The 14,118-nt window shown below is 39.7% G+C and overlaps 1 long non-coding RNA gene across 2 annotated transcripts; it reads right to left on the reverse strand.

The window, feature by feature from the left end:
• Positions 1 to 268: 268 nt before the first annotated feature.
• Positions 269 to 14,105, reverse strand: LOC146544802 (uncharacterized). Of its 2 annotated transcripts, XR_014882699.1 has the most exons (3): positions 6,485 to 14,052; positions 5,663 to 5,753; positions 269 to 1,097 (listed from the first exon to the last, which is right to left on the reverse strand). It is a non-coding gene; the product is annotated as an uncharacterized LOC146544802 (long non-coding RNA). The 2 variants fall into 2 exon arrangements; XR_014882698.1 differs by lacking the exon at positions 5,663 to 5,753 and having other exon boundaries at positions 6,485 to 14,105.
• Between the last annotated feature and the right edge of the window lie 13 nt (positions 14,106 to 14,118).

A 14,118-nucleotide genomic window follows, 5' to 3' on the forward strand; every position in this document is an offset into this window, starting at 1 on the left:
CGGTGTCTCTATAAGACAGATTCTTGGAGAGGATGTGAAGGATATGTGGACATAAATCTAAATTAGACTATTTAAGGCATATAACTTATGCTTAGACTTCTTTTTAAAACATAAAGATGGATTCCTGCAAAAGTGTTTAAAAAGCATAACTCATTAACCTTCACTCTGTTACGAATATTATTGCCTTCTAATCCCTGTCCCATCACTTTGATCATCCACGTGGCTCACACAGCTCTACCACTACAGCAATTTAAGAGGGAATTGTAAAGATACTCCAGACTCACTTTATTCTCAAAGTATTTTCCCATTGATCACTATGAGGAAACAATTCCAGCTGATGCTGTGCACTTCTGGAAGCTCAGCTTGAGAACTGCAAGGAGGCTAATGCTTGGAAATTATCTGAAGTGGTTTTGCAGGTAGTTCTGTGCTTAACAAAGAAAAGTTGTTCTTCTGTAAAGGTCTCATTTTTTCCCCGCAGTATCTGTCTGGAGTAACTCTATGTGCTTGCTTTTTCTTTTTTCCTTTAGGTTTGATGTGGAGTTCTGTGTTTAGGACCGCATCATTGCCCTTTTCTTGTTCCAGGACATTAACTTTGTGCTTTCAGTAACATCTGTATAATGAAAATGCTAATAAAAATGGGGCAGCACAAACCATACATGTACAAATCTCTCCAGAGCTTAGCATGAGGCTTATCATAATTCTTGCCATCTCAGGACTGTATAATCTACTGATACTGATTGCACTGCACAGTTAATGTAAAAACTACCTCCTGCAGGCTGAGAGAAAGGCAACAATTACAAATAACTTCAGAAGAAACACATAGGCACTGAAAATATTTCTAATGATCAGACTGTCATTTTTTCAATATAGCAATATAATCACTGCAGGACGTTGAAACACCCTGTATTAATCACATTTCTGCTTGTAGGTTTACACTGCTTAATCCTATTACAGCTGTACAGCATGTTTTTCTCTTGCTAGGTGATGTCAGACTGTCTGGAGACAGCAGCGCAGCTGAAAAGCTGGAGATTTAAATGCTGCTTTTCCTTGCTCTTCTACAGACTTCTTGTTTGCGACTTGTTTCCTCACATAGGCTCCTACGAGACAAGAAATGGTATTTAAAAATGAGTGTTGAGAAGAAGTAGCTGGTTTAACCTCACAGGCAGCTCAGTACAACATGGCCACTCACTTACTCTCTCCCCAGGTGGAATGGAGGAGAGAACAGAAAAGATTAGAAGTGTGAGAACTCATGCGTTGAGGTCAGGATGGTTTACGGGTAAACCAAAAGCTTTGTGCAAAAGGAAATCAAAAGGAATGCATTCAGTACTTCCCATCAGCAGGCAGATGTTCCAGGAAAGCAGTGCTCATCACACATAATGGTTAATTGGGAAGACAAACACCATCACTTTGAATGTCCCCTCCATCCTCCTCCTTTCCCTCGGCTTTTAATGCTGATCATGATGCCATATGGTATGGAAAATCCCTTTGGACAGTTTGGGTCCTGGTTCTGTCCCCTCCCAGCTCCTTGTGTACGCCAGCCCTTCACTGGCAGGGCAGCTTAAGGAGCTGAAACGCCCTCAGCTCTGTGCAGCACTGCTCTGCAACAGCTGAAACATCAGCGTACCATCACCATTCTTTTCATCAGAAATCCAAAACACAGCATCACATGAGGCTCTGTGAAGAAAATAGCTCTAGCCCAGCCAAACAATGTGAAACGATCACCACAGCTGGGCTGGGATAGAAATGCATGCATAAGAACAAACTTTGCTATAAGTTTTTCAAGATACAATGCTATCAAAATGGAAGATTATTTATATTTGTGAAAATGAACAAAAAAACTCACAATGCAATACGCAAACAGTGCCACGATTTCATTCTCTTCACCTTTACTGTAATCCAAGGAAATATCAAATACATAGGTGTCAAATAGAAAAGTAGATTAATTGTGTAGGAAAGCACATTCTAAATGCCAAGAGGCAGCAGTGTTGGAAAGGCAGAAAGACAGGTGTAGGAGACAGACATCTTTGTTATCATTTCCCTACTGGGAAAGTTGCCACAGTTCTCACTGAAGAGAGAGCTACATATAGGATAGCAGAGCAAGGATAAAAGCAGCACCAACCATGTTGGGGTTCATGTATTAACTGTACAGTAGAAATTTAACAACCATGAGATACCCAGGCTACCAGCTACAGCAGTTCATAAACAACACGTAGGATTTTGATTTGGTTACTCCAGAGACTGCTTCTCTATACTTAATTCCCATCAACTTTCTGCAAGATTAACACATCATTAAGTTCTTTAGTTCCTTCTTAGGAAAGCAGGAAACATCACATCTACATACATAAAAGTTTTAAGGTCCTCTAGTTGCTTAGAATCATAGAATTACTCAGGTTGGAAAAGACCTTAAAGATCATGAAATCCAACCACAACCTAACCATACTACCCTAACTCTAACAACCCTCCACTAAATCATGTCCCTGAGCACCACATCCAGATGGTTTTTAAACACATCCAGGGATGGTGACTCAAAACACCTCCCTGGGGAGCCTATTTCAGTGCTTAACAACCCTTTCTGTAAACAAGTGTCTGCTGATATCCAACCTAAACTTACCCTGGTGCAACTTGAGGCCATTTCCCCTTGTCCTGTCACCAGTGACCATAGACCAACCCTGCTGTCACTGTAAGCACCTTTCAGATACTGGAAGAGAGCAATAAGGTCTCCCCTCAGCCTCCTTTTCCCCAGGCTAAACAGCCCCAGTTCCTTCATTCTCTCCTCATAGGCCATATTCTCCAAGCCCTTCACAAGCCTTGTTGCCCTTCTCTGGATCTGCTCCAGCACCTCCATGTCCTTTCTGTACTGAGGTGCCCAAAACTGAACACAGTTCTCAAGGTGAGGCCTCACCAGGGCTGAGTGCAGGGCAGGATGACTTCCCTAGTCCTGCTCACCTCACCATTCCTGATACAAGCCAGGATGCCATTGGCCTTCTTGGCCACCTGGGCACATATTCAGCTGACTGTCCATCAGTACACCAAGGTCCCTTTCCATCAGGCAGCTTTCCAGCCACTCCTCCCCAAGCCTGTAGGGTTGCCAGGGGTTGTTGTGACCAAAATGCAGGATCTGACACTTGGCCCTATTGAAACTCATACAGTTGCCTTGGCTCATGGATCCAGTCTATCCAAGTCCCTCTGTAGTGCCTTTCTCCCCTGTGACAGATCAACATTCCCTCCCTACATAGCACATACATGTAAAAATACAATATACAAACACAAAAACTACCTACATTCTGTTTTCCACAAGGACTTTGTTATGAAGTGTGTGCCTCAAGCTCTGTATACCTTTAGGTTTTTATTTTACATAAATTTAAGCATGATACAATACCACTTCATCTACCCATCAAGCTCAAGGTTAAGACAACTGTACCTTTGTTCAGAATTTTTTAATTACTAAGAAGTATTAGAATTACAAGAAACTTTATGCATCCATTACAATGAGGGGTCAGAAGAGGGCCACAAAGACAATCAAAGGGATGGAGAACCTCTCCTATGAAGACAGGCTGAAGGAACTGGATTTCTTCATTCTGGAGAAGAGGAAGATCCAGGGACACCTCACTGCAGCCTTCCAGAGATTACAAACAGGAGGGAAATCAAGTTTTACAAGGTCACACAGATATGACAAGGGGGAATGGTAAAACTAAAGGAAGGAAGATTTAGATTAGATGTCAGGAGAAGTTTTTCACTGACAGCAGTGAGGTGCTGGCACAGGCTGCCCAGAGAGGTTGTGGATGTCCCATCCTTGGCCAGGTGGGATGGGGCCTTGGGCAGCCTGGTCTAGTGGTTGGCAACCCTGCCTGCAGCAAAGGGGGTTGGAACTTGATGGTCTTTGTGGTCCCTCCCAACCCAAACCATTGTATGATTCTATGATTTTTCTTTTTCTCATACAAATTCAACACACTGAAGAAGCTTTTAATGTGAATGCTGCCAAGAGATAATTACTCAGGTTAGATGGTAAGAAGAAAAAAAATATGTTTTGTCACTCACACACCTGAATATTTCTTCTATTTAAGGAGCGTTCTCCTGGACTTTTTCTGTTTTGGCAGTAAATGAAAGTTAGGCTTTAAAAGTAGCTATATATCTTTCTGCCCCATTTGTCTTTCCCTGAAAGAACAGCACAGTTGCATAATATATGGAGTACAGTCCGTATAAACCATCTGCTCAGTCTACTTTCATTAGTACATCACATCAAGGGTTTGGGGGTTTTATTTTTGTATCACAGTTTCTGAAACATCCAGATAAAAAATAAGAGTTCAATTTTCATGTTCATACTGGGAAGCTATGTTAATAAATTAGTCATTCCTGACATATTTTAGCTGTAAATTTTGCAAATCTTTATAGTTAAACCCGCTTAAGTAATTATGTGCACACTGCATGTGCTTTATATCATGTTACATCTGCACGTATTTAGTTCCTCCAATTACATTCTGATATAAGCCTGCTTCTAGTCTCACCAACATTAATGAGAAATAAAGGGAGATATTTTAGGAATCAGTCATCCAGATGTAACAGATCAGAACATGGCCTTCAGACACAACAACTGCTGAATAAAGGCTAATTCATCAATCTGTTATCCTGCAGTGAAAACAATCAACATATCCAAAGAATAGATGTGAGCTATCACTGAGACAGGGTGTTGGAAGACATTAATTTGGTTGGACTTGGTGATCCATGGGTCCCTTCCAACTTGAGATATTCTGTGGGTCTGCAACTATAATGCGACCTCATTTACCTGCTTTTCTATAGCAGCTCAAACAAACAAATAAAATAATCAGGGAAGTTCAGTACTCTATCATTTTCAAAGCACAGAATTGTAGAGACTGGAAAGGACCTCCAGAGATCAACTAGTCCAGCCTCCCTGCAAGGCAGGCCCCTGCAGCAGGCTACACAGGTGGGTCTTGAATAGAGAAGGAGAACCCACAGCCTCCCTGGGCAGCCTGTTCCAGTGCTTCGTCACCCTCATTGTGAAGAAGTTCCTTCCCAACTTGATGCACTGCAGGAAATCCTTCTGAGGACCCAGCAGAACCTTCATACACTTTGTGGTTTCTATGCAGACAGGACACATCTGTAACAGACTCAGTACAAAGCCATCAGTGAAAGGTCAGAGATTGGCACCACGCAAACCTCTCATGCCACTGCCACCCAGGAACAGACATTCAGGCCCTCCATGACCTACTGCTCCTTCAGCTGAAGGAGTACAACACTTCTTATCAGCAGAATCCTGCAATTTGATGCACTGGAACAGGTTGCCTGAGGAGGTTGTGGATGCCCCATCCCTGGAGGCATTCAAGGCCAGGCTGGATGTGGCTCTGGGCAGCCTGGTCTGATGGTTGGCGACCCTGCACATAGCAGGGGCTTGAAACTACATGATCATTGTGGTCCTTTTCAACCCAGGCCGTTCTATGATTCTATGAATTACCCAAACTAGAGCTTGATTTGTACAGCTGCTATGTATACACATTCTTTATGACACAACATCTCAACTTTGAGGTTAAGTTCCTAAAAGTAATAATATATGTAATATAGCATCTATGTAATACTACGTGATAAATGTAAAACATATTGAGATAATATCAATAAAAGTGATAACCTAGAGAATTAACATTGATACCTCACAAAACTTCACTTTGTTTTCCAGCAGGAGGGAGCCAGAGCCATAGATGTAAGCATATGTGGGAGATGTCACGTTGCTGCTGGAATTCCTGCAGAGCAGGATGAATATAAATAACCAAGTGAAAAGCTCCTCAGCCCACCCTGCTTACAGTAAGGCATTAAAGAGGCAGCGTCCATACGTACTGCTCAGTGTGACAACAGCTGTCTCAGAGCAGCACCTAAACCCAATGAAAAAAAAAAAAAAACCAAAAAAACAAAAATAACTTCATCAGACTTGACACAAAACTTTAATTAAAGCTCCTAAGGTTAACGAGTTCTCTTCTAACAGATGTTTGGGAGCGACTCCAAACAGCAGTTTGCTCTGAACAGTGGCAGTAAACAAATGACATTACACAGGTGGGCTGCTTGCATACGTTGCTGTAATTTCCTAAATAATAATTATAGGGTCTAAATTTGGGTATGGAGCATTTACTTGGGGGGTTGGGAAAGAGGGGGATATTTTTGGCTTTTTTTTTTTCATAACTTAGTTTAAAAGAAACGTGCAGACAGAGCCTACCCCACTTCCACTCTACATGGTGGCACAGTGTACACCTATGTGTTTAAAAGCAGGAATGATAGAGCAGTACTTACAGTACTTCTTTTTGCTTAATATTTTCCTGTCTTTGAGAAAAGTCAGAACACCACCACCCAATGATGAAGGCTCCAGTAGCATAAAAACAGTATTTTCATGCTGACTTTGGAAATGCTATTTTCAAAGCTACTTAAACACCCAGTTACTTTATAATCCCCAAAAATCAGAAAACCATTTGAATATACTCACCCCCATTCACTTCTGTAATTTTGACAATCATAACCCAATATCTCCAGAAGTAAGGATATCAAATCTAAGTCAAGGCAGCCTGAAGCTGTGCAGCCCCTCAGAGATGAAGGCGTTCTTACAACAAACCTCACTGGGCCGCAGCAGCTCTGCAGTGTAACTCAGACTGATGCACCAAAGAAACAAAATCATCAGTAAAAAGCTGTTCCCTATAGAAGAATCAAATGATTATGTAGAATCTCACAAGCACTACTCGACCTATGTGCTCTTCATGTTCAAATACTATTCACAGAATAACCTCTTCTTGTGCTTACTCATAAACAGTGGTTATGTACTGTGGAAACTGGCAAAGAAAGCTGTCCCACATACCTCTGTTTAACCTCCAGTATTCTCCTGAGGTGGCTTCAGCAGTTTTGCATACATAGGGTAGTTAAGTATAAACTCAATTTATGCATAATTCCCTTACAGACAACAGGAGTTTGTCCAGTTATTGAAAATGTGGAACAGTTTCATCAGCCAAAGCTAAGCATCTTCTGAACGCTTCCTGATGTGTGTTTGATAAAACAACTTATTTGACTCTTAAAAAAAAAAAAAAAAAACATCCCCCAAACTAGTTTTAAAATCTTGTTAATTTGCATTACAGATGACATTAGCCATCACAACCTCTAAATTATACTGTTTATTTACACAGGTGCAATGGCAAGCAGTCCTGCATGGAACTTAGTATCTAAAGTAGTACTTCTGTTATTACTCCACAGCCATAATTTAAGGACTGCTACTAAGAGTTGAGCAGCTGGCTAGAAAATCTCAAATCCAGTTGTGCAATGTCCCTTCAATTCAAACTGCTATTCTGCGTGCAGTCTTCTTGGAAAGTTCAACTCTAAATTTTAGAGCTGCTCCTTCCCCAGGCTTCCTACCTGGAAGTAACTTTTCTGGAGAATATTGCTGCACATTTAAAGATCTGTGTTATTTTTGTTTTCTTGAATTTGGCCTTAGCAAATCTAAGTAGGAGTAAGGAAACAACCTTCAACAGCTCAAGTACAGTTAAGTAGTATACAAAAAGACCTCATACAGTCTGCAAAAACGTCCTATTTCATGAAATCACATTCAGCTATACCATCTCCTGTTAATTCTGAATTAGAATCCAGGGTAAGAGAGATTTACCAGCTTACATATTCCTTAGATTTTGAAGTGTGAAACATCTCGAAAACAATATATTTTCTATTACCTGGTACAAGTCAGTTCTACTTGTTCAGTAATACTGGGGAAAATGGGTTTAAAAACTGCACTAAGTCATGCATTCAAAGTACACACTTTCAGCAAGTTTTCCATAACCTTAAGTAAACAGAGTTCAGCTCACAAAGCATCTTTCATCCTCACCACCTCCCTTTCTTTGTCAGGGAGATAAGGCTTGTGCAATGTTTGGAAAAATAATTTTTCACATTATTAAACTGGCAGATGCCTTAGATAAAGCCATATTGTTTACAGGAAATTATTTCTCTCAAAAAAAAAAGATGTTATCAGATAACAAATGTTCCCAACTGACATAAACTGCATTTCCTTCATGATGCATGCAGAGCCCATGCACTGCTTTCTTGGGTCAGGCTCTCCTCCTTTAAACATACACGTTATGGGTGACAGACTGAGCTGACAGCATGCATTCCCAGACTGTCTGAAGAGACTCCCACATGAGTTAAGACTCCCATTGCTAACACTCAACTACTATAGGATCACATGGAATATTAAGTGGTTTTTATTAACTTCACACAAAAGAAAAGCTTTAAAACATAAACAAAGCTGGCCAGAACTGGCATAGCTGGTTAGGGGTACACAATTACTAGAAGCAAAACCTTAGTGAACAAAACAGACAAGAAAAATCAGTATCAACATACTTTTATTGAAATAAGTTTGGATTTTTACCATCAGGGAAACAAAACCAGGAAGAATTAAATACAAGAGTAAATGCATGTTTTCAAAAGCAACAAAAAAATACATTAGCAGTGCCTGTGTTCTTTGAGGTAGATTTGTTGACTGATGCTGCACAACTTACCTCTGCCACCATATCTAAGCAGAACTTCCGGACCATGGTATAAATCACACACACCGTGGCCTCTTCCAGCTATTTACCCAACCCTGCTTTATGCCATCACTGGGGCCATGGGACTGAGACTTATCTGTCCAAAAATCACTGACGCAATGGATGAAAAATGAGCATGCTTCAGAAGTTTTAAATTCGGTGCTGTTATGCTTAGAATCTTTAGAAGTATTCTAGGTTAGAAGTCTGACTTTTTGCATTTATCCAAGGAACAGCTACACTTCAGCTGCTTCCCAGACCGCTACAGAATTCAGACTATTGCAAATCCAAAATACTCCCAAAAAGCATATATTAAATCTTAAACTTTCAACAGGCTGTTCACCAATTTCACCGTTTAACATTTTTCTCCTGTAACACTCATGCCAGAAAGTCAAGATTTTCCTGTAATAAAAGACTAAGACTACTGTTTTGTACCTATTTGTAACATGAATTTTACATCTCAAGTGCATTTAAACTCACTGAAACCCCACTTAAACACCCAGTCTGCTCACACTGCTTATTCGCTACCCCACAATAGCTCTTATTTCCAGACAAATGGTGCTGCTGAAAGGAGTCTTTGCACCTTATGATTGGTGGTAATGTTGATTTGAGAATTCCTTCTTGCTGTTGAACCTTACAGCACTATGCCACGGCTACATCAGCATGGCTGCTTGTCATGCCAGCCAGATGGAAAGAAGCATCTCCATTAGCAATGGAGTGAAGTTACCAATGCCATGGGGCATTTAACTGGAGAAAAAAATAGAAAAATATGCAGATTGTTCTGTAGGTAAGCTTCCCCTTCATCACAGGATCTCTTCTGAAGAAGACAACTTACATCCCTAAGGCTTCCCTGGCTCACCTCAACTGGAAAACTCAGAGCTCTGCACCAACTGAACAAGTGACATTGGTTCATAAAAAAAAAGTTTTTAAACCATGCAAGCACATACACAGTAGTGTGTGATTATACTGCACTACTCGCACAATGAAGTTCTGTGCAAATACAGAACTTCTGATGCATTCTTTTGCATGCAATTGATTGCAGTGCCATATATTTTTTCAGATCTGCCCAGGACTTCTGATTAAAAAAGACTTCTTCAGCTTGGAAACAAAAGTAAGCAGCACAGCAAAACATAATAAATACAAGAAAAAATATAACAAAAATATGCTTCTGCATCTTAAAAGAGAAAAATCCTCTTGGTAATTTTCATCTGTTTGCCTTAAGTAGGAAATACATCACGGATCAGGAGTCACAGCCTAATATTAAAGGAAATGAATTTTCGAAGTGATCCTCAGGAAAGCAGATTATACTTCCCAACAGTGCATCCCATGTCCTTCATTCTTCTGCCTAAACAAAACCATTCTTGAGCTCTTTTTTGAATAGTTAAATCTAGTATTTCCTATTCCCAAAATGCTGGAGCTCTATTTCATTTAACAATACATCCACCACTAATAGGAATGGGATCCAATCACAAGACATAATGTAAAACGAGTTAAATGGAAAGCTAAAGATCCACGTTCTTCTATCCAAGTCTTCCAAATCAAAGCAAGACATTTTTCATTTTGTTAGCTACCAAACCTAACAGAATTGTTCTACCACTTAAATATTTCATATTATTATTTCTATTTACCATAATCCAACATATCCACTCTTCCTCTGACACTGAAGAAGTTGATCATAAATAAGAGATGGCTACTGCACACTGAACGTTCAGTAATAGATTCTGGGTATTTTCCTGTCAGGAGCGTATCCTAGGGGAGCTGAGGACACCAGAATGCAGTTTTCAAGACAAAGATACAGGATCACAGTTTATTTGCAATCAAAATGATACACATTTTAGCAGTTAAAGACTGCTTTACAATAATCATGCATTAAGATATTTATGGAAATACAGCAGAAAGAAGAGTACAATAAGTTTATTTAAATACTACTGAAATATAGCATTCCGTTCTTGCCAAAATGTCACTTGATCATTCAGGAAAGCTGCCTTTCCAAGTCAGTTGAAGTAAACATCCACCCCCCAGCCCTACCACTTGTTATAGCTGAGTGTAGGATGTTTACAGGAACTAAAAGTTAGCTTAACAATATAAATACAGCATTGGCTTTCAAGATATCCAAAAATGAATCGGCACAGACATATTTCAATACACTGTGCATGCTACAGCTTATTCTACTCAGAAGGCATTTGCAACAGTTATTAAACCTTACTGATGTAAAGTTGGAGCACTGTTTTTTTTAACATTTAACCTTATAAATATCAGAATACAGTAATGTATTTGTACAGTCTCTAATACTATAAAGATAACAGGATAAAAAACAGAATAAAACAATTCCCACAGCCCATGGAGTTCAATATCTCTGTTGCACTTACCTGCCAAGATTTTTGACGCTTAGAGTAGGCACCTTCTAAAAACCTCAAATGCAAATCATTATCAGAATTGCTACTGAATACCAAAATACAAATGGGACATCAACAGGGTCATACAAACTGGGACAGAGTCCTCGAGGATGTGCTTCTCAAATGGTATTTGTGCTAAAATTCAGCTCCTGTGGTACCAAAAATTTCAGCAGTTTCCTTTATACACTCAATTTTACAGCTTTTATTGCTACATTTGCTTGTAGTTGCACTACATTTTCCTAAACTAACTCCCATTCTAAAACTGCTTCCAAGGTTCTTTCCCTGCTGTTTCAATCTTCTTAGTTTTCTCCACACAAATTGTTACTCAGAAAGATGAGTCATTTCAATAGTGAGAGAACAGAACACTATCAATTAAGCTTCAACACTTATTTTAGATTTTAAATGTGCGGCTTACTTGGCATCTAAAGCCTTGAATAACTAAAACATTAGCGATCCAGGAAAAAAAAAACGCTTTATAAACTTCATCAGCCTTCTCAAAGCTCTTGTCTGAGCAGGTGTTTTGCAGATTTACTGGGGAGAAGGAACCACAGATGCAGATTTCTCTTCATACACAAAGGCTGGTGGAAGCCTTCTAAGCACTTAACAGTTGGTTCTTTGTATGAAGAAAAAACCATGAGCTCAAGCATTTCTAGTGAACGCAGCTGCAAGTTCACAACAAGGGGAGACCTTCATGCAGGCCAGCCTGAAAGTACTGAAGAGTTTGATGTGTTGCTGCTAAGTGGTCATAAAAACCACTAGAAGGAAAACCACAGGCAACTAATTCAGACTCTAAACATGCATCTTCATAAGCACTCCACTTCCTCAGCAAGCAGGGATCTTGGTATTCCACCCTACTTCCAAGCGTCTGCATGTCCATTCCTACTTGCACTAGACACGACAGACAACCAGAATTAGCAGCACGTTCACAACTCCACTGCCAGCCTCTGGATTAGCAACCTCCTCCTTTAGGTATCTGCCTCCACTATGATGTTACTGCATCACACAGCAGTAGAAATTGATTTACGTCTCCTCCTTCTATCATAAGCAATAGTTGCAGCCATCACATTAACAACATAAGGTAATCAGCTTTGCTGATGATTAGGCTGACACGTCAAATCTGCCTCTTCCATTCCTAAAATTCAGTGATTCAACTTAAATCATTATGTGAACACATAAACCTGGAAAGACTCCGCCTTCTTCATTTGCAAGCACAAATGTTTGAGATGTGTTCAGAAGTTTGTATTTCACATGCAGAAAGCAGAGATCCTGGCTTTTCAAACTCTCAGCAAGAAAATCCCAAACATAAATGTAATGTAAAAACACAATGTGGATTTATTTATTTCCCATCATTACAAACCACTTCAGTTGGCTTTCATGTAAAGAAGTATGATGGCTGTGTTTGAGTATGGGTATTAAATACTAGCACATAAATAAAATTCCACAAGACTGAGCTGATGAACTGCACATGACTACTCTTATCTAGCATGTGAAAAGACAGCACTAACAAAAATGACTACAAGATTAACTACGAGATAACGTTTACTTTGATCATGCAGTGAAGAATGTTAACAGGCAACACTTCATTTCTTCTAAGTCCAAGTAGCATGTAGAACTATGGAATGCCAAGCATTTACAGCGAAGAACATCTGGAAAAAATGACTACCATTTGTGATCTCCTTTAAAAAGGAAGAAGGATTTGTAAATCCTGCTTGTGTTTCTCTTTCCAAATTTGAAGATGTACACAAGCCAAACATCATATTTAAGAGAATGTTTAACAGAAACTGTATTGTGTGTGAACTACTCTGAAAACAGATCATTGCAGCAGTGCTATCTGTAACTTCAGAACCTTCTATCACCACACACTGCTGTGCCAGCAGACAGGGGATCCACATCACAGCAGCTCTGTATTTACAGTCACGCACCTGCCCCAGAAGAATGGCTGTCCTCGGTTCACTGGTGGCCATTCATGACATGCTCGAGAATCACTGCCCTCCGCAATACTTGCAGTCTATCTTTCCCAGGCCTAAGGGATCCTCACTTTCAAGAAATCAGAAATTTTATTTTTCTAAGTATCTGTATCTTTGCATGTAATCGACAGAATTCCTGCAGGGAAATTAGATCTAGCTAACCCTTTTAATCTATATTACCATATTATCAAATAAGCTGAACATAAAATTTAGCTTCACATTCCTTGACATTCAAAAGCCAGCATTTTCAGAGGTGGAAGACTGGAAAGCTAAGGTAATGCAAGAACGCTTACTACTCAAACAACAGTAGAATTCACTCCTTTAGACTATTCTGCTCCCATCCTTTACAAATAAAGGTCAAGAAAATTACATCTGCAGAACACACTTCCTAGATCCCTCACTGAGAAGAGTGGAAAGTACTGAAGTTGTTTTGCTGAGAGCTGTTCTCAATGAGGTGATTACTTTGAGAATTAGCGAAGAGAACTCTGAAAAAGTACTTTCAAAAGCTGTTTTTCATGTGAAAAATAATCTGTTAATGGTAGTACAAAGCAAGCTGACTGTACCACAAACAACTGTACACATTTGGCAGTGTTTTACTACAAAAATACATCCCATGCAATCTTTTTTAACCTTTATTTTGGCCTTGGGTAACATCCAGCTTACAAACAATGAGAGCACCACCCACCCATAGGAGAAACAGAACATGGAATTTCAGAAAGAAAAAGCAAGGCACAGCAAATAAAATATTTGCTAAGTATTCAACAATATTTAATCGTTTTTCTACAGGTTAGTAACAGATGCCATTAAAAAAGATTTGTTTATGCACATTTGTACAAGAAATTAGACACTGCTTGCTGTTACATCCCATAGTTCTGTAGCTCATACTATAAAGCAGCAGAGAATTCAGTTCTGAGTGACATATATGCAATACCTTTGTATCTCCATCCTGTTACAGATTAGCCTGTAATCAATCATACTAGCAGTATTAATAAAAATAAAGTCAACTCACTTGGAGGCAGTCCAGGGTGTCTACAGAAACTACTAAATCTGTCTCTACAGATGCAGGTTTAGACATCTTTTCCTCCTGGTGCTGTCCAGGTATAGCCAGGTGCAGCAAACATCTGACTGAAAGCTCGAGCTGCTACAGCTTCCAGTCGGGGATGTTTACAGCAACAGACTACTACACATCACTGCAGCTGT

Source organism: Meleagris gallopavo, chromosome 3, assembly GCF_905368555.1.
Source record: "Meleagris gallopavo chromosome 3, MGAL_WU_HG_1.1, whole genome shotgun sequence".
In the NCBI taxonomy this organism is placed as follows: Eukaryota; Metazoa; Chordata; class Aves; order Galliformes; family Phasianidae; genus Meleagris; species Meleagris gallopavo.